The 15812-nt window shown below is 37.2% G+C and overlaps 1 protein-coding gene across 6 annotated transcripts in view; it reads right to left on the minus strand.

The window, feature by feature from the left end:
* The window catches only part of NAV3 (neuron navigator 3), a 563756-nt gene that overhangs the window by 424474 nt on the left and 123470 nt on the right, over positions 1-15812 (minus strand). Inside the window, exon 2 of one of the 6 annotated variants that reach the window (XM_075427912.1) lies at positions 13234-13382. The exons of 2 other annotated variants lie outside the window; for them this stretch is intronic. The gene's annotated coding sequence lies outside the window, so the exon portion shown is untranslated. 3 more of the 6 variants (XM_075427913.1, XM_075427914.1, XM_075427915.1) reach the window with 3 other exon arrangements.

Here is a 15812-nt window from a genome sequence, read left to right on the forward strand (position 1 = left end):
AAATATCTTTAGAGAGTGTGGACATTCCAAGTCAAACTGGTTGGGGAGCAGGGGCAGGGAAGAGGAGTCCAGGGATACCAGAGATGCAACTTCCATCCTTGATATGCTCCTGTGAAACCTCTAGGTAATGTGGCATCCCAGTATGGCCCTAATAACTTACCCATAGCAATATCTTCATAATGGCCTCAAAAAAAGCTTACCTCTAATCATGAAAGCTTAACTTTCTTTGCAGTCTTTTCCCAAAGACTTTCCCAAAAATCATTTAGGGACTCTGTACGGGTCTAACTGCAAACATAATGATCAGGTACACAAAGAGAATCAGAGAAAGATGATGTTGACTCTTGGAGGATTCCAGAGCAATGCCAAAGAACACTGCTTTTAGCCAGCATTAAGAATGAGAAGCCAATATCTGTCCTCTGCAAATATGTATGATAGCAGTGCCATAGAAAGAATCAGCCTGCACCACATAAAAGCAGCCTGGAAAGGCAGCTGGTAAGCCAGCAAAATATCTCTAAATAGTGAGGTTCATCTACAGAATTATTTATTCTGATAACAGAATTACTTCTGGTCTACACAGCAGTAAAACTGGTCCAAACGCACTCCTGATTCACAGCCATATAAAAAGCTGCAGCATATACAGCTCTTTCTAATCAATGCAATGGTGTTTGTTCAGATTAAAAGCGACCACATCAAGACAAGTCCAGAGATTATACTTCCTTTGTTAAGTGCATGCGTGGCTGAAACTTTTTGTATTATTTCTATAAGCAGTATCATCCTATCCTCTGCATTTCTTCACAAGGCAAAACTCCAGCACAGAATGCTATTTTGGAGTCATCATGTTCTCAGTAAGGATAGAATTACAATTGTTTGCATTGTTCCTGGCTCTAGCTAATGTAAATTAAAACAATTATTTTCAGATCTGTACACATTACAGAAAAAAAAAAAGGGCAATCTAATCTAATGCTTAGATTCTTGCAATGCTGTTCTGCAAAGCAGGATGCTGATTGCCTCTACATCATCAGACTGAATCTACAAGTTAACACTGGTTCACATAGTGATTTAGCAAAGTTAAAAATAATAAAATATATATATCAAGAAAGGAGACTATTCTAGATTATGCTAGTCTCAGAAATCATAGCTATTACTGCAACAGCAGTCAAATCCTTTTGACTTTCTCAAATCCTTTTTATCCTTCATAGCTACCTCCATCAAACAGGCTGAGTGCTATGCACTCAATTTAGAGCTGCTATTACGCGTCAATTTTATTTCAAACCTGGAACCAGTACCAGACAGGAATGCCTTCTCTCTTCCATCATCCAATTATTTGGCCAATGAGCATCAGAGATAAAAAAAGCATAAGAAAGGAAATACTAAGTATATTCCTGAGATATAATCCAGCTTTTTACTACCGTCTCGCCTAAAGGTTTGATGTGAGGGATGACAGGTTTGTTGCATGCACAGTACTCTGTGCCAAGCTAATAACCAAGCATCAGACCTAAACGAAATTTGGTTATCTTCCCCAACAGTGTCCTGCTACATAAGCAATCTTTTGAGCAATACATAAAATGTCAACATTTCAAAGTGCCTTACAGCACTTCTGCAGATGTGCTGCACTGGACAAATTCCAGCTTGAATAGTGATTTCAATTCCATTCCTAATTTCAGTGGGGTATTTCTCCATCGTTGTCCAAAGTTCTTTTGAATGTTCCTCTGTATTGCTGAAATAGATATGATGTCTCCTTACGAAAACAGTATGGTGTAAGTTTTACATTTATAACGTTTGGGAACCAATAGGAAGAATGAATATTCATTATTTGTGTACATGTTAAATAGTTTGCCGTATTCATTATTATTTATAATACTACATGTACAATGAAAGAGTTACCTAGAAAAAGAAGATAAATACATACTCTGCAGAACCTACCAACAATCCATATGGGATATGTGAAAAAAAAAAAAGACAAGACAGCACTGAGCTGGAAATGAAGGGGAAGATAGAAAGCGTATTCTCATATTCTAGGTATACTATGGAAAGAGTGGGCAAAAAAATAAAATTTAATCAAAAAATGCAAGTATATCTTTATGGAACTTAAAATAGTTTCCTTACATAAGACTGCTTCAGTTAACAGGACAGAGAAATTTATGAGGCTCATGAGAAAGAGAAGGGCTAGTCAAAAATCATAGAAAGCTTGCATACCTCTGAAATTTTGTTTCCTTGGGAGCTATGAAGCCTTCCTTTCTTTTGCTTTAAGTTTCAATTTGCAGGCTGAAAAACGATGCAGCTGATCTGTGCCTGAGCAGTGGCCATTGTCTGGGACTTCTAGTCATCTACAGCTATTGCTCTAACCAGACTGCCAAGACACCAGAAATCCCAGACAAATTACAAAATACTTCTTTTTGTCCATGTTACAAAATTTCCAGGAAGAAAAAGGCAATGTGCTTTGGGAAGTACCTAGATATATGGTAGCTCTATGGAAACTATCTGGTATTTCTCAATACCCCACATATGTTAAAACTTTGCTACCACTCCACAGATGGCAATGCTGTCCAAGAGGAGGTGTGTTCTCTGGCTCATAGGCTACCAGTAAGAGAAACAGGAGCACAGACTAAAGTTCCACATGTGTTGCTGTTTCAAGCATTTTATATAGTCAGACACAGAGACAGCATACTGAAGGTTCACCAGTTGCTCTTGTTACCTGGGTACAGAATCACAGAATGGTAGGGGCTGGAACAGTTAAATCCACTTCCCCTAACTTGCTGGAAATGACAACTTATACTACCCACTTTGATAAACATAAATCCTTAAATCTTAAAAACACCACTAAATCACGCAGCCTCTCTTGGTCTACCGTGACTTGCTAAATAACTCTATTGGATCAAAGAGCTAGCTGCTTTTTCAGAACATTTTTAACTCTATGCCTGCTACAGGTGACAGCACAAAAAAATCATGCCTATCTTTACAGAACACGTCTCTAACAATTTCATGGGTGCTTCAAATGTTGCCAATTAACTCTTTCATTATTTGTTTAGTAGCAATCTTTTCAGGTGAACCCCATGCTTATCCCAAGAAATTACGTATGGGTGCCGATTAGACATTGCAAGCAATGCTCCACTATGCCTGGTGCCTCAGTATTCTATCCATGTCCAGACTAGTCTCTTGCAATTAATTCGACTGATTCAAACAAATATGTGGCTGAAACAACAAACAGCTCCTAGAGACAGCAGAGAGATAGCTGAGCAAAGGAGACAGCTGTTTGAGAGGGGGAAAGAAGAGAAGAAAAAAAAAAAGAGATGCAAAAGGATTACAGATCTTTGTATAGAAACAGAGTCAAGTGACAAAAAAACATATTCAAATATTTGAAGACAAAATACAGCAGCAGCTGGTGCATCTTAACCATGAACTAAAAAGATGACCTTTCATGGTGGAAATTTATTAGTTTTCACAGTCACAGGATCACAAACTTTTTCAAATTTGAGCTGGGAAAGACCTTCTAGGTAAGTTAGCTTCTTGATTTGCCAGTGCAGAATAAATTATTGCAGTACATTTTCTAATGCTTTATTCTGGCATTACTTTAAATTCCCAAGAGACATAGCTCACAGTGTTTGTCACAGGAAAATACTAAACAACCCAATAGATCTGAATGCTCTATGAAGTTTCTTAAAGGCTAAGTATATCAAATTAAATTTTAAGCTGAATTTTACATTCTTCAAACAGTCTGTATCACTCTTTTCCAGCACAGGCAATTGCTCACCCCCATACATTTCTACATATTGGTTATATCTTCACAATTTTGCACACATTCAACACTTTCTTCCGTTAACATGCATATCTAAACAGACTTTATTTAGACTCAAGTTTGCCTTACTAATTCTCAACCCATTCAAGTAAAACTCAAATAGACCTTGAGAATACCAAATATACAACTGAATTTCAAGATGCCAAAGCACTTTGTGAATTGCTCCCGAGAACCTCAAAGATGAAAGTCCATTCAAAAATTACCTTAAAAGAGCTTGAACTAAAAATAACATGGGACTGGAAACACAGGAATATTTAGACAGTACTAAGCTTTACTGAAGATTTAGAACTGCAAAGGATTTGAGGTAACGCATAAAAAATAATCCTAAAAATTTTACATAGTTGTCTGGCGTATGATTACCATCAACTACTTATTAGCTCCTTGTTGCTATGGAAAGTATAAGGGTTTGTGTCTACTTAGAACAAAGCACATGTCTACTCTTGAATGTCCTAAAATTGGTCTTAGGACAGTAAGGTACTCAAAGTCACACTCCGCTTGTAAACAGTTTTACATCTTCAGGAAGAACAAAGTACCCAGTGTCTGAGACTGCCTTGGGTAGGATTCATCCGAACACAGATGCACAAGTCTGAGCTAATAGCTCAGCGGCCTCTCTAGTCTGAGGAAATAAATGGGTATTTTTGGAATGAGATTCTTCTCATCCAAAGTAGCTCAGATGAATCATGACCTAAAAATCCCTACCTCTTCCCTCTGACTGCAGAAACACAACACAGTGACTATGTAAGCACAGACCTTTGATGACTGGTGTATCAAGTCAGGTGAGAGGAACCTCTTCCTTCAGACCACACTTCTTAAGGGACCAAATACATGAGGTTGATATATTCAAACAAAGACCAGTGTTAGGTATCCATAATAAATGAAAAAATAAGAAGCCTAAACACACTAATACATCTGACCAAGTCCTACTGAATTAATTCCATACAAGTTATCTACCAGCCATTAGCATGTCTTCATTCAAACTGGTCTCACTGCAGGAATATCTTTCTTTTCCAGTTTGTCACAGCTGAAAATTTCGGTCACTCCAATAAATGAGCTACTGTAGGGGAGCTATACATCTGCTTCTTTCACAAAAAAAGTTGCCTACAACAATCCTGTCACTGAGAGCTATTCCTCTTCTTCCTTAAATGTTGAATTTTGACTTGGCAAACAGTTTTTCAAGAGTGTCACAAAAACTTGTCCGATTCCTTTCTGATATGAAAAGCACAAATATACCTCAAGTAGTCCAAAACTTGTCCTGTTTTTTTTATTTATGTTAAACAAAATGTATTGTACAGCTACTCAAATCAATGATAAACCTTGTGAAGGCAAAAAATAGGCCTTTCACTATTTTCTTTTAAACCTTGGAAACAGTTTTGAGAGTAATGTTGCCTCTTAATATGCAGAACACTGTTTGACACAGTCTTTTCTTGGTAGTCTTACCTTGTCCTATTTCTGTAACATAACGCTGTGAAGGTCTCTTTTTTGCATCATACAAGTTAGCGGCCTTGAAAAGTAGCAATAACAACTGTGACAGTCCTATGCCTTCTAGCTGTGTAGGTACCACTCCTTACGTCTCAGTAATATGGATCCCTGATCTAGCTACAAGTTCTCTCCTCACCCGTATCCTGTGTTTGTACTTGGAGGTTCTGGGACTCTTGGTCACACAGTGAGATTAAAGAAATTTAAATCAAAGACTCTGTTCACAACATGGTTTATAATATCTTTTGCAATGTCTTCTACTATTTACTGCATAAATTACATTAATGTTGTCTGTAGCACTTTTTGTTTCATTCCTCATTTCTAAGCACTTTTTAGCATCATACAAACATATAGTACCACAGATTTTCCTCAGATCCTGAAAGAAAAGCTGTAACAGTGAATTGCCGCTTGTTGCTCATCCACCTTCGTCCAAGTTCATGATAAGATCTATTATTTAGAACATATTACTTTCCTACCTTTTGTCCCTGAAAAGGATATGGCCAAACTTGAAACATGAATTTTTTAGACTTCTCTTAGAAGCTAGAACTACAGTAAAAAGGACACTGTTTTTTGCCTCACTAGTGCAAATATATTCACTTACATCAGGGATTATTTTAGGGAAAAATTCTCCCTGTGAAAAGGAGTAGCAGAAGATCTCCATATCACTGATGCTAACTTTAGCTTGCCCAAAAAGCCTAGACAACACAAGTCTGATTAATACTTGGACATCACTTTGGATTTCAAGAAATACATTTACGTAGCCTATAGTCTGGCTATTTCAGGCTACTCATTAGCTTTGCTAAAAATGTATCATAATAAACACATTGTGCTTGCATTGCCATTACAGAAGTTTCAAGTTAACACATTACTACAGTTTAATCCTAAGCCTATAAAAATATTTAGAAATATAAGCACTGATGTGTACAGAGCAACAAATATTACCCTTAACAGCCTTTCCTCAGGGAGTCCAATAACTTAGAAAGCAATATTGCTAAATCTCCCTTCCCTCTTGGTACCACAATGACTACATGTATAACGCTGATCTACAACTCACCCAGTTTGAAAGCTTAACGGAGGGTATGTTCCTCTTTTAAAGAAACACGTTTCAGACCTTTGAAAAGTGCCAAAAAAATAAGTATGTTTGAAATGTGCAGTAATTAAAGAAAAAAGAAATTCTAATTAACAATGCAAACAATTCTTTTCTGAGACAGCTGTCATGTAATTTGCCCTCCCAATTATTAAAATGTGACTCATGTCACAAACACTCTGCTGAATTAGACCACAAACGTGCACTGCTTGTACTGCTGTATTTACAGCTAAATATTGTCAGTCTCCCAGACACGATTGGCAATCACCATGCAGAACATGTATCATTCAAAAAATAAACAAATGTGAAGGTCAGAGATCATCCACATTGACAAAATAAGCACAATTACTTCATGTGATCAAACACACGCAGACTGAGCCTATTAAGGACTGTGAACAGTATTTAGCTGGATAATATCTGTATCTCATCTGTATAATAATCTGAATTTACCATTAACAATACTATTAACTACAAGGCATGTGTGAAATAAATCCAACAGAGAGATTTAGCAGCTGGGCTGAGTATGTATTTCAAAAAAATCTGGTTTCTGAAATTATAAACCCAGGTTTAATTAATTTGTTCACCAGATGCTCAGACTGACAAAAAGGAGATTGAAACAGTTCTGTAAAATGTACTATATACTGTATCACAGAAACAGTATCTGCCTGAAGAACTTTCTGCCATTGATTGCATTATATAATTGTCTACAAATATTTAAAAGTTTCACCCTAAAAAGATGTCCCAGTCCTGTTGATTTGACAGCCAATAACATTTCTGAGTAAAAGACTAATTCTGAACATATTACTGCATTTAAAAATATAGCCAATATAAACAGAATATTAATTATGCACAAAAATACTGCATGCTTTTTTTATAAACTCACAAATTCAATGACTGCTATTACATACCATGCACACAACCCTCAGATATATATATTGTCTCAATAGTTTTATCTCCTTCAATTGCTTTTCCATAACTAAAAACAACTTTAAATTGTTCAGATGAAGCAACCTAAACAACCTCAATCAAAATATTGTTACAGTTATTACAATATAATCCTAACAACCACTTTAAAATACTGCCACAATATAGATGTGTTTTTAAAAATAGAGCACTGCATCCAAATCCAGCAGATTTATACAAAGCAGCAAGATATGAATGATGTCTCATTTTATAAAGGCTTATACATACCAGATAATGCAGTAAGAATGCATAATTTTTCATCTTGTCACTGTGAGATTCTGCATGAAAATACCGCATCATTACTACTTACATATTTCTACTTTCTTGCTGCTTGTAGATTTTAAAAAGTAATAATAATAAAAAAAAAAAAAAATCACAGAGGTGGAGGTTAGGATACAAGAAAAGGCTCAGAAAACAATGTCTCTACCCAAGGAGTGGATCACATTGCACTGATAGAAATTTAATAGTTCTTCAGGAAGCATAATGAACAACCTTATCTCAGGAGACCTCTGTTCTCTACACACATCAAGAGGGGTGACAGCTCATCCTTCCCAGAAACCAATACCAGGAGGAAAGCGCGATGCCTGAGAGCATTAAACATACTGCATGTTAGATGCCTGCTGTCATCAGAGACAAGCATTACCACGCAGCCTACCAAGCTAGCTCAGATACTGCAATTCACACAAAGAGACCTTTCTCGTATCTCTCAGCAATACAAATCGAGAACATCTCTGTTTAATCTGAGCATGTTTGCCTTTACTGGCCTGGCAGCCCACTGCCTAATTTCCCATACCACTGTACCACAGAGCCAAATCTGATCTTTTTTTGGCAGGTGGTGGGGAGTTGCACAGGCAGCAAAGGCAGCTCCCTGGAGCGGAGGGGAATACATGGCTTTATCCTGCCAGATTAGGAGTGGCATTGATTGGCTGCGAGACTCTTTTGCACAGACGTCCTCCCATAGAAGGTCAATCCCTAATATTGAACCCTTGAGTACAGAAATAAAAGGGAAAGCTGTGAAATATTTGGGGTTACAGAAGCATTCAACTAAGATTTCTCCAAAACAAGAGCAGAAAGAAAAACAGCCTAATTCAGCAGCTATGCATTTGCGCACACAACATTCCTAGATAATAGGAAGCAGAACACAGTCTTTTGCACAAGAATCATCATGAAAATTCATGACCTGGTCAGTCAACGTAACTGAAGCAAGCAAAAGGCTCTGCGGTCCCTAAGAGCTTGACAAAGGGATGGATAAGCAAGTTTTGTAAGTAATAAAACATACTCCAAAAAACTGTACACAAATATTCACAAAAAAAACAGCCCAAACCACCTTGTCTCAGCTATACATTTCTATTAATAACTGTTCAAAACTTTAAATTGTAGTCTAGTATTCACGGGCTGGAGGAACTGATTCTTATTTCTATAAGATAGGCATTAATATAGGCATTAATTTGCTCAAGGTTTAGCTACACTGCATAAGATGCTTTTAGCACTCCAGTGCTGTGCTGGACACCCAAGCTAAACACTAATACCTTCACTGGAACATTTACCTTCTGCATTTACTTTATCTCAAATAATAGATGAAGAAAACATCACTGAAAGCAACATCTGGCTCTCTCCTGATGAGCCATAAAAGCAACTAGTATGCACAAGTTTATAAATAAAAAAATAATAAAAAAAAAATCATGTTTAGAGTAAAACTGCTGGAGTCTCTGCATTATGAATGCCCTTGTTTACCCCAAATATGCTTAATCATTTTTAAGAGAAAAAAGAGCGTCACGACCCCTCTTCCCTATCCCTTTTTCTTCTTATGCCTTAATGAAATGAACTGAAACAAATAAAACCAGACCATTTTTATGACTGCCTCAAAAAATAGGAGTAGTAACAAAGATAGCTTATCTGTGCAGTTTGCCACGGGCGTTAGTATCATACCAAAGTCAATATATAGAGACCCACACTATAATTTATGATCTGAAATAGTTTTCATTAAGCACCTAAAGTGACATTTCTCTGCATAATATTTTCAAGAAGAAAACATAATGAAAACAATGCCAATGTTTTATAAGCATACCACTTCTGTTCCAGCTTCTATAATCAGGCTAAGGAGCATCTTAGAAGCCACTTGCATTTACAAGAACACAATTTTCTATCTCCACATGAAATGGTGAAAGAATTAATGGCAGTGACCATGAAATTCACATTTCCTCACCTTTATTTGTGAGCTCTTTCTTTCCTTTACATAAAAATTGTTGTTGAGCTGGAAAAACCATTTAACATCATGTTCTTCACTAGTACAGAACAAGAAAAATGAAATGGAGAAAGATAGTCTCCGTCCTGTTCACAGCAGGCAACCATCCACAGTAGAAAAAGCTACCATCACAAAAACATGTATGAACTGGCAGTTTTTGTAGAGCTGGGAGGTGAGCTGGAAGCTGGAGGCAACCCATCTAGGACAGGGCAAAAGGACCGGCGGGATGACTTGCAGTGCTGCTGCCCACGATGCATATGTTCTGTGGGTAATGGATCCGGCAGCGCTGTCAATCTGGCACCTCAGAGGAGCCCTAAATTCTCTTACACAAGTATTTTAAAATAGCTTGCTGCTTTCATGATAAATAACTTTTCCCATACATTCCATTTATATGACGCTTTTCACCAGGCAATTTTCAAGCGGTTAATATTAATTAGCTCGCAAAAGGCTCCTATGAAGCATTTCAACAATAGATACAATCATTTCACCCACACTTCTATCCTCTGTGGCACAACATGACAGCTTCCTAAAGAATAAAACATAACAATGGAGAGCCTAAAGCTGCTAAGGGTAAGTTTTCTTAAGCTTGGATTTTCAAAGCCCAATTCAAGACTTCAGCTGGGCTCCTGTGGTCTTCTTTGAAGATGCTAGCTTTGCTAATGAACCCAAGGCTCTTTTTTTCAAAAAGATAACAAAAATCTCAATTTTATCAAACCCTATTAAGCACATATCTTTGTCTCATCTTTAGTTTTTCGGTTGTTAGGTGTTTTTTTTTTGAAGGTTATGTACAGTACTTATGTTTTCCTTGTTCTCCATGAATATTTGGCACTCTCCTACTTTCTGGAAGGATAAACTACTACTACATCTCGGACTTAGCAGTATGTTTTCTGTTTTCCTTCATATAAAACTCAAAATATGAAATTAGAATCATATACAAAACCAGGATGGATTGAGAATAATGAAGGAAAAATTGTAAGACTATATTTCAAATGTGTGAAAAATGCATAACCAAACAATACCTGGCAGGTAGACTGTAAGTAATCTTGCACAGCTGGTTTGCATTTAAAAGGCTTAATGTACCAACAATGACAATTAATTTATAGTCATTTGCTATGAAGACTTTTTTTCTTGTTTATCTGTAACATTATGATACACTAAGTCTACTTTTTAAAAATGGTAAACACTGCAGACTTTATCATATGCACCACAAAGCGCACTGGAGGAGCAACAGAAAGGGATATCAAATTCTTCAGAACAGCAAAATACTATTTGAAAACATCTAGTATGGGTATGGAGATTGCATAGATGAATTATTAGTGATGAAAGGAGTAGCTAATGCTAATAACCAAGTTAAATTGGTAAAATAACCAATTAAAATGACATTTTTAATTAACATGCCAATTAGAGAAAAGGGTTATTAAGACGCATGTCGGCTGCTAAAAATGACGCATCCTAATTCTCTTACATGATGTCCTTTCTTCCAGCATCCCCCAACAGTTACAGTTTGTATCCGAATTAGACCAGGCTCCCGCTGCCTTACTTTAAAACATTTGGCATTCAAACTATTCCAAAAGGTAAAAATTAATAGTGCTACAACACAAAACCGAAATTTGTTTTCAACTAGATCTTAGGACAGAGAGATATCGAACACATGCAAGAAATGAAAGAGCAAATGTGCTAGCCTGAGGGTAGCTTGGTACGACAGCTGATATGAAATGCAGATCCTCTTCCCCAGCCCCCTGCCTTGGGAAGGAAGTCTTCCTCAGATTTCAAAGCCTGTGTAATGAGGAGCCAATAAAACATTATAATCTGCTAACGCCTATTACCACTGATTCACAGGACTTCCTCTCCCTTCAATTAACCCACATCCCATAGATCACCATGGTTTACTAGATGGTGCAAGAAGATGGGGATTACACCACAATTGACATAAGATAATAGCACACGCAGTAGAAACAGTAATAATACTTCCAACAACCCCTGTAATTGGAGCCAAGATGTTGTAATGACAGATCTATTAGCACTAGGTCAGTGGAAAAATATCTGGGTTTCAAGCTTACAAGGGGCAGTTTCTGGCCTGACCAAAGCTCATAATTCTCTGATTTTTTTTTCTATCCTGTTGATCTCAACTGGCTTTGGATCAAGAAACTATAATTATTTTGGTATTTCAGTATTGTTACATTCAATCTCATCAAGCAACAGTAAATCCATGCATATAATCTAGTCCACTAATCTGATACTATGCTGCCTTCCTCCTGTTTCCTCAAACCCAAATTTTAGCAAAACCAAACATAATCCAGAGAAACTTCATTCAGAAGTCCAAAACCAAGTTTCTGAACCTAGAAAGTAGCAGCTAAATGAACAAATATACAAAAATACATAATTATTTTGTTTCAACAAGTCTAATTCTTTGGTTTCATCTCCGCCTAACCTTCCCCTGCTTTGCCATCAAACTCCCTTACACTGCTTTGTTTAATGATCTCATTGGAAAAATGCAATTTATTTCCTGAATACGTGAGCTAACTAACCTGTTCATGGCCTTACCTCCTATAGTTTTACCTTCCAGGGTTAATGTTCTACTGGCAAGATTGAGATCACTAAAAATGAGGGAAAACTACGATAAGGAATTAGATTGTGCAATCTGTCTCTATACTTTGCTTATGAACCATGAAAAAGAAACAAAGCAACTAACACACTCAGTGCCTATTCATCACCTTTGTTTACAGCTTCTTTCCCTCTGTAAATTGATTTCATTACTATGCTGTATTTCTAATATTTAATACTAGCAAATTCTCAGACTCCTAAGGTGGGATGTTTCCTTATAAATAAACACATTTTGGAATTCCTGTATTGTGTTACGCTTCTGCTTAAGAAGAGCACAACTGTATTTGGGACTGTTGTGAACTACCGAGAGAGACTTCACCATGCTTTCCATCAAAACCTGAAGATCCATCACTGACAATGCTCTAACCCATTTTTTACGCTTTCTTCCATATTGTCCATTGGCATTCATTCCCCGCTTTGATGATGAAAGACGCAAGCTGAAGACACAGACCTGTGAGGTTTACATTCCATCTAGTTCCGCCTGCTGAAACTCAGCCATGGGGACAAAAGCTGTGTGATGCACTCCTGCACTCCAGCCAGGCCATCAAATGTCAGATGGGTTTTATAACATAACATTTGCAGGAAAATAAATAAGGGAAGATTAGAAAGCTATCTCAAAGTTATTACTAAAGCCTCAGAAAATTGTTTTCTCAAAGGCTCATAAATTGGCTACTAATGGTCACTCTGATAGCACTTTAATAGTTGGGTCAACAAAAAAAAAAAAAAGAATTCAATTACTTCTTTTTTACCATTGACTTTCTTTAGCAGATGTTTTCTGAGCACCATAATAGCTGCCTTAATTTGTCTTTATATTCACTCAGTATCACCATCGTACTTAACAATCCATGTGTCACGGAGTTACACTGGAAGTTCGGAAGCTGGCTCAAAATAACCCAACCATGCTGGCCAGTTCACAATACCAAAAATAGCCCTTTCAAAACAGATGCTCAAAATTCTGACATCCTCAAATTGGAGGCTGAATCTTTCAACCTAGTCTAGCACAAGCAGAATAAAAGGGGTTAAAGTCAGATTCACGGTGCATTGGTCACAACAGATCCTTACCAAAAATTAAAGTAGTCCAGAGGTTCTTTTAATGTACACTCGACTCCATGCAATTCAAAGAAGTCTACTTATCAGCTGAAGAACTGGAAAGTATAGGCATAGTCTAGCCAGAAGACCCGTTCTGTGGAAACTTCTCTCCTAGTCATGACCTGGGTGGAGACGAGATAGAGTTACAAAAAAAATCCTCAGGGAAGTCCCATCACTTGGAAGCAGAGCTGAACCGGGAATTGGGCTTGCAACTAACTGTATGCTATAATGCATAGTGGTCTACATCCAAAATACATATTACAAGGTAGAATTCTCAATTTCAGTGATAAATTGTAATGACTAACTTAAAGATGACTAAACTGAATATTTGCAAGCGAGAATACATGAGTCATTTTTAATTACTGTAATAGGAAGAATGAAACCTAAAAAATGCTAACCTTCGACTACAAAAATAAGGTAGCATTACCGTAAATGTACTTGCACTGGACATTTTGGGAGTACTCTGTGGTGAAAACAGACAGGACAAGAGCTGTTTAAAATCAGAAAGGTTTCAGCATCTAATAGAATGTTGAAGGAAGTGCATCAAAGCAGGCTGCAACAGCTAAATAAAACTTCAGTACCTCAGAAATTTCCCAAGAGAAGACAGCAAACAAGCTATACCAGCAGAAATAAAATATCAAGAACAGAGCCATCTAGTCACAGAGTATGCAAAAAACCAGAAAAAAGATTAGTTACAGTAAAACATGCCAAACCAAAAGCTCCATCTCTTTACTACTGAGCATCACTTCTTTTACTACCTTTAGAAGTATCTTTTTAACATAGCTGTCCTTGGTTTCCACTAAAATCAACTGATTCATCATTTGCCGAGTTGTTATAAAGGTCTTACTAGCAGAAGACCACAAAGTCTGAGTTAGAATGGAAGCAAGAATTACCATCATTAGGTTTAAAATACCTAATTAGTACATCTACAACCAGCAGGCTTGCACTGTTGCTTTAAGTATAGATTCTGTAAGTTCTCTTGAAGATGACAATGTTAATTAACAACATCCTGCCTCTCTGGATTACTAAATTTTCAGCTCTAAAGAGTGCAAAGGAAGCAGAACTGGCAAAAGAGTTAATATCTAAAGCAGGCCAGAAGAAACACAAATCACTGAAGGGAAAATGAGATAATACAGCTTCTGACAGTGAAGAAATGAGTGCACCAAAACATAAGAAATTAAGAGCATTAGAGATACTGAAAGACTGCAATTTTTTGACTAGTGTCTTCTATTACAAATTTAGGATCCCATGCTACACATAAAATTGTATGTATGTGCATATTAAATGTACTTAGTTTCATTCTCAGTCCTAAGATGTTGCTTCTTCAGAATAGGTGAGAAAATACACTATTATGATGATTTGACAGCCATGTTTATTGTCAAGTTACTGCTTGAACTGCTTTATACCAGTCATTTACCAGGTCATGCTTTGTACCACATTAGCACAGGACTGATCATTTTAAAGCACACAAATTTCTTTTCACATCACCCCAGTGCTACTGCCACTGCTCAGTTATGTGCATTTGATTTGCACATGCAAGCACACAGTGCTACTGTCACAGTACATCTGGAGTTAATCAGTGATGTCCTGTCTGGCAATCAGTCTCCCCATGCTTCAGGAAACAGAAAAACACTACACATGGTAGAGCTTCTCACGGTCCTTGTTCACGTACTGAAAGCAGAGGACTAGAGCCAGTCACAGCAGAAAGAAAATTCCAAAAATAAGTACCCATAAAGAGACGAGTGATTCTTCCAATACCCCATATATTTTCCTGTCTCAGTCATATTTTTTTCCTTGATACAGCCAACAGCCTTCTTCAGGAAAGTATGCCAAATGACACCATTTCCAATTAAAGATGGTTCTTATCCTTCAAAGCTCAGCCTGCCCTCTGCTACACACCAGCATACACATCCACCCTATACCTCAAAGGCTTTGTGCGAGACGAGTTGTTCACACTGTCCTGTCTTTCCATACTCTCTCCACTGCTTCTGTAAGGCTTTGTGCGAGACGAGTTGTTCACACTGTCCTGTCTTTCCATACTCTCTCCACTGCTTCTGTCCTTCCAAAAGCCCATGCTGCCAACCTGGACTATGGCATATTTATACTTTTCCATCTTGGAGACTTCTAATGTTATGAATGACTCTTCTCAAAGTGTTTAATATTAGACATTGCAACAAATGGTGTTTTCCCAAACAGCCTACTGAAGATAAACATCCTGGAGACTCCAACATCTAGATGAATTTGACAAAACCATCCTGGAAAACTTGATTTGATTAAAAATATTCAGGTCACAGAAGGAAGGAAAATGAGCCATTTTAGATGTAAGTGACTGAAGTATTTCTGTAGCTGAAAAATTAAGCAGCACAACCCGCAACATAGAGCCTGAAGGACTGGTATTGTTTAGTCTTCACTAAATCACACATGATTCACATTGTGCCTCTGAGTGCAGTTATGTGCAAAGCTGAATCAAGTTGTTTTAGCATGTTTATTCCCATAAGGGTAAAAACACTCAAACAAACAAACAGAAAAACAGAAAATCGAGCCCTGCAACA

This window comes from Opisthocomus hoazin, chromosome 8, assembly GCF_030867145.1.
Source record: "Opisthocomus hoazin isolate bOpiHoa1 chromosome 8, bOpiHoa1.hap1, whole genome shotgun sequence".
Taxonomy (NCBI): Eukaryota; Metazoa; Chordata; class Aves; order Opisthocomiformes; family Opisthocomidae; genus Opisthocomus; species Opisthocomus hoazin.